The following is a 7,992-nucleotide window of genomic DNA, read 5'->3' as shown; positions in this document are numbered from 1 at the left end:
CAGGGTTTCTTTATGAAAAATAAACATCCTCCTCCTTGTTTCCTTTTCACTCTTTTCTCACAAATCTGCTCGCTCAAAGCCCTTGGAATCCAAGGCTCCAACATGTGCTTATTGCCTCAGATCCATGGAGAGCGCCTCTGTGAATAATAAAGCCAAGAATATACGAAGTTCCTAAAGGCAGCTGACAGTCACACAAGCTGCACATGACAAAAAAAACGAATTACCTGAACCCTAGTAGGATCCTTTATCTTCCTTTTATAAAAGTTGGCACATTAATCCCAGTGAATGAGACACGTTTTGTCTGAATCTTGCCTTCCAAGTTTTTTGGCACTCACTGCCCTTCTAGTGTTAACTAAGGATGTAACCTTTATCACCTCCTGTCCCACCACGGTATTCAGACCTATAACTAAATCCAGGATTGAGTCTGTTTTCAGCTCTCTCTCTTCCACCTTTAAGGGTTTTCATTTCCTTTTGGGTCTGCTCCTTTTTTTTTCTCCTCAGGAGATTTTGTGAAGTGCTATTAAAATATAGGGGTTTCTGATTAGTGAAGCACACAAGTGACCCACAGAGGGAACCACACTAATATTAATTCTAGTTCAACAAACACTTGGAAGGGCCTGGTAGAAGGGTTTATAACGTGGGGTTAAGCACACAGACTCTGGAGTCAGACAGCCTGATTCTACTACTTATTAACTGTGTAATAAACGCGTGAACTTTCTCAAGGTTACTGATTTCTCTGTGCCCCAGTTTCTGCAATGTAAAATGGGAATAATAACAGAACTAACTTCCTAGCTGAAGATCAAATGAAATAGCACAAGTTAAGGACTTGACACAGAGCAAGCACTGATTATCATACTTGAGAAATATTCCAAAGTAAGCAGATGTCACGCACTTTACAAACTTTCTTTGTTTTTCCTTTCTTTCCCTGGTTTGTGCTAGGTACTAGCTGTTCATTTTACCTAGAATGCCCACCGCACCTTCCCTGTTGGCGGCCCCTCATCAAGTCATCAAGGGCCCCAGTCAAATGGGTCTCTCTGGGCTCCCCTAACACACGGTACAGGCCCTGAATAATACAGCATTGATCACATCCTACTGCCATAATTTATTATATATTTTATATATATATATTATATATGTTTATATATTTCTTATATATGATATATTATATATATACATCTTTACAAAGCATATCGCACACACTGAGAACTCAGTACATAGATTTGATCTCTGGGATACATCCCCAAACCTGTTTTCAATAGTTTCTTTCCACCACCATGTCTATGCTGATCTGATAACGTACGAGCACATGACCATGACCCTCAGAAGACTCAGAGCTGTCTGGGGCATACAGATTAGCTTGGTTGCTTCCAAGAATAAATTTGCTGGAATCTATTGGTTTTCTCCTCTAAGAAACTGTATGTATGTTCCCCCACCCCCCATAGGAAGGCCACACAAATTAGCAGCCCCAGCTGAACAAATTAACTTTTTGGAATTTAGCTAGTTACCTAAAGAGACTTTGGAAATTTTTCAGATTAGACCAGGCATTTACTGATAGAAAAATACATCAGGGAGGTGGGAAGTAGGTTTGAAAACTTACTTTTAAAAATAAATGAGTGTTTATGAACAAGTAAAAGGACAAAGAATAGTGAAGGCATAAAAGAAGGAAGAAGAAAACCAAAAAAAAAGAAAGAAAGAAAGAAACTGAAGCTTTTCTCATTTGAAATGAGGAAGCACAAAATGTGGGTCTCTCTCTCTCTCTTTCTCTCCCTCTTTATTTGGCTCCTGTAGGCTGGCTCTGGAGATGATCACAGAAGCTCTAGGAGCTGAGGGACATAAACTATGTAATCAAGACTTCAGATTAGTCAAGTCGACAAATATTCCAAGACAGCCTGGAGTAGAGGAGAGAACTCAAACCTGAGCTCTGATCTCAGCCTCAACATTTACTGGTTCAACCTTTGAGCAAATTAGCCTTTCTAAACCCAAAATGGAGATAACATGCATATCTGGAAGGGTTTTATGAAAATTAGAAATAAAAAAGGTGAAATATCTGGAATATATTTGGGACTTCATAAAAAATAGATATTATTTTTATTAAAAAAATGTATGAAGCAATGTAAGTAAAACATGATTCCTAACCCACAATAAGTATATGATGCATTAAATTTAATGTACTAAAACATCTTCAGTAATTATTTCCTAAAAATAGAAATTTTTCAGTAGCAAAAGAAGAGAAAAACTCACTGAAAGTTCTGGGGAAAAGTGGGCAAAATTCTTTAAGACACATAAAAGACGGCAACATCTACCTCCTAAGACAAACGTACTACTATGACTTGGCATTTTTATTAGGAAATAGATTTTTGTCCACTAGTTCTCAGGCCAATTAAATATTGTATCAACGGTTACACAAGATATAGGACCTGAGCTGGTCCACGGAAAATAGCAAGGATTTAGGTAGGCAAAGGGAGAGGGAAGCATTCAAAAAGAAAGGAGGGGTGTGATGCAAAAGGACCCAGGTGTCTGAGATGATCCTGAGCTTTTAAATGCCCCCATCCTCGCAGCCCCAATAAAAGAAACTCCTACACCCTTGCTTATTCATAAATACATTCTGGACCTTTTTCCATATTCTTGTCTCCTTGCACTAGGTTAGGAGACCTATTACTGATCTCTTAACTTCTGGCCACATTTCCTGTCTACACATCCCCAAACTCTACCCTAGGACCCAAGGTATAATATATTGTCCCTCTGGTTTTACCCCTTGACTTCCTTTCCTTGATAATAATTTGAACTTGGTGTCTTTTTCTGGTCCTTCCAGATGACTGTTCAGCCTGATCCCATGGGGCTATTAGAGCTAAGGTTCTTGCCAAGTCCTTGGTCCCTAGAGAGGGGATGGAAAAAGACACGAAAAATACAAGATCTTTGTAAATTAATTTGACTGAGGCAGTATTTGGGAAGGTGAGTGTTTAAAAACTTTGACAAAATTACCGAGTTCTTTCCACATTGCCTGTCTTATAAAACACTTTGTGTTAGCCAAATTATATTAGCTGTGAAGTCCCATGGCCTACCAAAGGCTAAGTGACAGACTGAAACTTTGGGTCTGAGGTTATGTTGTCACTGAACTATGGTAGCCAAAGCCATCCCTTCCAGATTGGGAAGGGCTTTCTCTTGTCTTCTTAAAGGAGAGTGTAGAAGTATTTATGGCCATAGTCATGGTTCTTACAACAAACTCAATTATAAGCTATCATTATAAAAGTGATTTAACAATACTTTCCGTGTGACTTGGTCAAACAACAAATGCGTATTGATCGCCTACTCTGAGCAAATCATCCCAGTGGACTTATTTGGTTTAAATTCCTTATGTATAACTCAATTTTGTTGAGATTGTGCAGTATATTGTTTGGTTTTATTATTATTACTATCATTATTTGGCTTATTATTGTTCCTGGTAAAGGAGTTGAAAAATAGTAAGCAAAAGGAAATGACAGTCGCTTACCCCTAAGGACTCATCCCCTTCATCCATCCCTGAGTACCAAGCCGTTCCTTCTGTGGAGGAAGACAGGTGGGAACCTGTTTAGGAAAAGGTGTATTTTCATTTATTTTGAAAAATAAATGTAACCATCTTATTTGCATGGGCTGATGACCTTCAGATTTGTATTTCCAGTTCAAATCAGACACTGGACACCAACCACTTTCTCTATATTTCTACCTAGATATCACGAAAGCACCTCAACTCACTATATCCATTTTGATTTCTCCCACAAACTATGAACTGCTCTAAATTAGCACTGATTGTGCAAAGCAGAAGCAAAGGAGCCATCTTTGACACCACAGCTTTACCTCTGCATTCATTGTTTCAACATCACCTTCTAAACGACTTTCATATCCCTCTTCCTTTCTTCCTTTTCAACATCGTCTTGGTTTAAGCTCCCATCACTCTAGCATGTGGACTACTACAATGGCCCCCCAAATTATCTCCCTGTGTTAACTCTTACCTCTTTCCAATCTGTTCTCTTCACTGCAGCCAAACTCATTTTCTTAAAACACAATATAATTATATCACTCTTCTCCTTCTTAAACTTTTTCAATGGTTTTCAATTACCTTTAAGGTTCAAAGAAGTTAGATCTTTGGCATTTTCACATGGTCCTGCCTAATTCCCCAACCTGGTCTTATGTCTATTTTTTTTTTCAGTTTTATTGAGGTATGATTGACAAATAAAAATTGTATATATTTAGGTTGTACAATATGATTTTTTAAGGTATATAATGTGTGAAGTGATTACTATAGTCAAGTTAATTAACTCACTTATCACCTCACATAGCTGCCTTTTGTGTGGTGTGTGTGTGTGTGTGTGTATAATGAGAACACTTAAGATCTTGTGCCTTTGAAAACACAAAGCCTAATTCCACCTTATAACTTATATAGCTATTGTTCCTTGAGCCTGTAAGACTCTTTCTCTTCCTGTTCTTACTACTCCCTTTATACATTTAACTCTTATTTATACCTCAAATTGCAGATCAAATATTCTTCTTCAAGAAATTTTTTCCTAACCCTCTAAACTAAGTCTGGATCCTCTGTCATGTACTTTCTCAACTCACTGTACTTTTCCTTCATAATATTTATCAAAGTTTATAATCATGAACTTTCATGATTATCTCATTCCACAAAACTGCCTTCTACAAAGGTAGAGATCTCTCCATCTTGCTCATTAACAAAGCACAGCACATTGATGAACATGTTTCAGGGGCAGATGGGGGTGGGTTAATCCAAAGGAACATCCAAATATGAGTAAGTGAACTACAGAGAATGTAGAAGAGGTGCTGACCCACTAAGCCATGCCTAAAATCTTTCCATTTACTCGTAGCATTTACCACTACCCCATACAAAATTATTTACTTATGTGTATTATGTTATTGTTTATCTCCTCCGCTAGAATTAATCTCCACAGGATCAGGGGTTTTGCCTGCTTTGCTCAGTGCTGTATTCTCAGTGCCTAGACCAGCGGTACCTACACACAATAGAACCTTGATAAATAGATGGTTTGAAAAGTAAATAAAAGTTACTATCACATTAAAACGAAAAAAATAATTTTAATGTGCCATAAAGGACAACGTTTACCCCTGACCCTTTGAAATGTATCACTTGATCTATTCTCAGACTGCAAAGTTGGGTGCACATGTGCTGAAAGATTAAGTGCCCTCATGTTCAAGATGGTTATATTTTTCTGTTCTATTGGTGTTTTTACTAGGATAAAACATACTCCATTGTCCTTTATGGCATTTTTCCTTGGCTTCTATTTTGTCAGACATTAAGATTGATACTCCTACTTTCCTTTGGCTTATATTTGCTTGAAATAATTTTTCCATTCTTTTTTTTTAAGCTTTTCTATATCTTTTGTCTTAAATGTGTCTCTGAGAGAACACATATTATTAGACTTCTTTTTAAAAATCTATTTTAATAGTCTGTATGTTAATTGATGAGTTTGACCCATTTACATTAACTAGAATTACCACCTTATTAAGACTATTTTCTACAGCACAATGCTTTTTACATAACTAAGACTTTCTCACAGTATTTATAATTATTTGTTTATATATCATCCTCTCTATAGACTATAATTTTCTTGAGGACAGATATGAATTCCAATTAATACAGCATCTGCACAGAAAGGCAAATATCATATGATATCGCTTATATGTGGAATCTAAAAAAAGGGCACAAATGAACTTATTTACAAAACAGAAGCAGAGTCACGGATGTAGAAAACAAGCTTATGGTTATGAGGGGATAAGTGGGGGAGGGATAAACTGGGAGATTGGGACTGACATATACATACTACTATGTATAAAATAGGTAACTAATAAGAACCTGCTGTATAACACAGGAAACTCTACTCAATACTCTGTAATGGCCTATATGGGAAAAGAATCTAAACAAACAAAAAAAGAGTGGATATATGTATATGTACAACTGATTCACTTTGCTGTACACCTGAAACTAACACAATATTGTAAATCAACTATACTCCAATAAAAATTTAAAAAAAAAGTCAACAAGAGAAAATCAAAAAAAAAAACCAGTATCTGGAATAAAGTAAGTAGTAGTTTAAAAGTCTTATAGAAATCAATTTTCACTGCAAAGTAAAGGACCTGTTACAGGGGAGGATTACTGGACTGAATGTCAATATTATGACATAGTATGAGTGTGTTTCGTGTTTGGTAATTGCAATCATTGTTGCTTTTGTTGTGGTCATCCATTTACAATGCTTGGTGTCAGCTTATTTATCCCTTGTAAAAATAAATTACAGTGTGTGTGTGTGAAAAAAAAAAGTCTTGTAGAAAAATTAGCAAATGAATGAATTATCATTATTGTGCTTAGAAACTGCCTTGTCAGTAATATGTTAACTTGTTTTTATAAATTCTATCTATCAAATAATTATTAAGTGCTTACTATTTGCCAAGCAATGCATCATGTGTTATATTAGAATACAGATATTATGTATGTTAGAATACATAATCTTCACTCTTTAGATACTTATAATAAAATATAAATGATATATAATCCAATACAAATTATATGTACACTCTCATATAAACATGCACACAGAGAACTGTTTGAAGTCAGGTAAAACCCAAGGCATCCAAGCCATGATATCTTTTTGGACAAGTCAGTTGACAGTTCCAAGCGTCCCCATAAGAACTTTATAAACTGTATTCTCTTTAACAAGATAATATTTTAGAGTATATTTTGTATTTACATGCATTTATTATGGATTTTTATTATAGACTTGCTCAGTTGTTTGCATACTCTTTATCCTGATCCTCTTTGAAGAGTACTAAGAATAGCTTCTTCTTTTTTTTTTTTTTTTAAACAACTGTCTATTTAGTTAGTTAGTTAGTTAGTTTTGGCTGTGTTGGGTCTTCATTTCTGTGCGAGGGCTTTCTCTAGTTGTGGCAAGCGGGGGCCACTCTTCATCGCGGTGCGCGGGCCTCTCACTATCGCGGCCTCTCTTGTTGCGGAGCACAGGCTCCAGACGCGCAGGCTCAGTAGTTGTGGCTCGTGAGCCTAGTTGCTCCGCGGCATGTGGGATCTTCCCAGACCAGGGCTCGAACCCGTGTCCCCTGCATTAGCAGGCAGATTCTCAACCACTGCGCCACCAGGGAAGCCCCAGAATTGCTTCTTTTGTATGCATATATTCTATTTTTTTAAATCAGTTTTTGTGCATGTCACTGGTGGGAATTTTTTCTTTAAAATATCATTTAAGTCCTAGATTAGATAGTTTAAATAATAAGTTACATGCCAGGGCCTGTATAAATTTATTTAGATATTCACTGAAATGTTCCAGTATCTTTTCCTTTCTTGAGCTTTTTTTTTTTTTTTTTCAGAACATACAAAACGCCTGAGGGTTCTTTAACTGCCCTCATTTGAATAATTAATTCTAATCTTACACCCTATGGAAATCAACCCTACAAGCCAGGTTTGCCAAATCTCTTCATGGCAGTCCATGTGGTTGCTTTCCTTTAGTGCAACAGAAAGACACGCTGGCACGAGGAGCAGTGAGTCCGTTTTTTTACTTCTCCTTGAGCATACACAGGAAAAATCTCAGCCAGAGGAACTGTGCCTGGCCCTCGAAGGGGTGAGTTTAGGTACAAAGCACAATATGAAGACCAAATGTAAGGCTGAGAAGTCCAAGTTAAAGTTGCCAACTGACCTCCAATTGTTCCAGGAACATTTTTACTTTTGCACCATTGTCCAGTTGATTTACTCCTGGCACCAAAATATTAAGTATTTAAGCCCTGCTCTTCTCAAGAGTCCACGGTATAGAGAACAGCCAATATCTGTATTTGAGTTCTTTCTCGTTCCCAAGAATCTTTGTATTCAAAATGTGTATCCCCACAAATCCTCCAGCTCTGGCTGCTGACCTTGTGAGAAAGTTCATATGTCATCTGAAGATGGAAAGAAAGTACTGAAATTCATTCCAAGAAATACAGCACAAC

The sequence above is a fragment of the Eschrichtius robustus genome, chromosome 13, assembly GCF_028021215.1.
Source record: "Eschrichtius robustus isolate mEscRob2 chromosome 13, mEscRob2.pri, whole genome shotgun sequence".
Lineage (NCBI taxonomy): Eukaryota > Metazoa > Chordata > Mammalia > Artiodactyla > Eschrichtiidae > Eschrichtius > Eschrichtius robustus.
The sequence above is the reverse complement of the archived record's forward strand: the minus strand, read 5'-3'. Positions refer to the sequence as shown.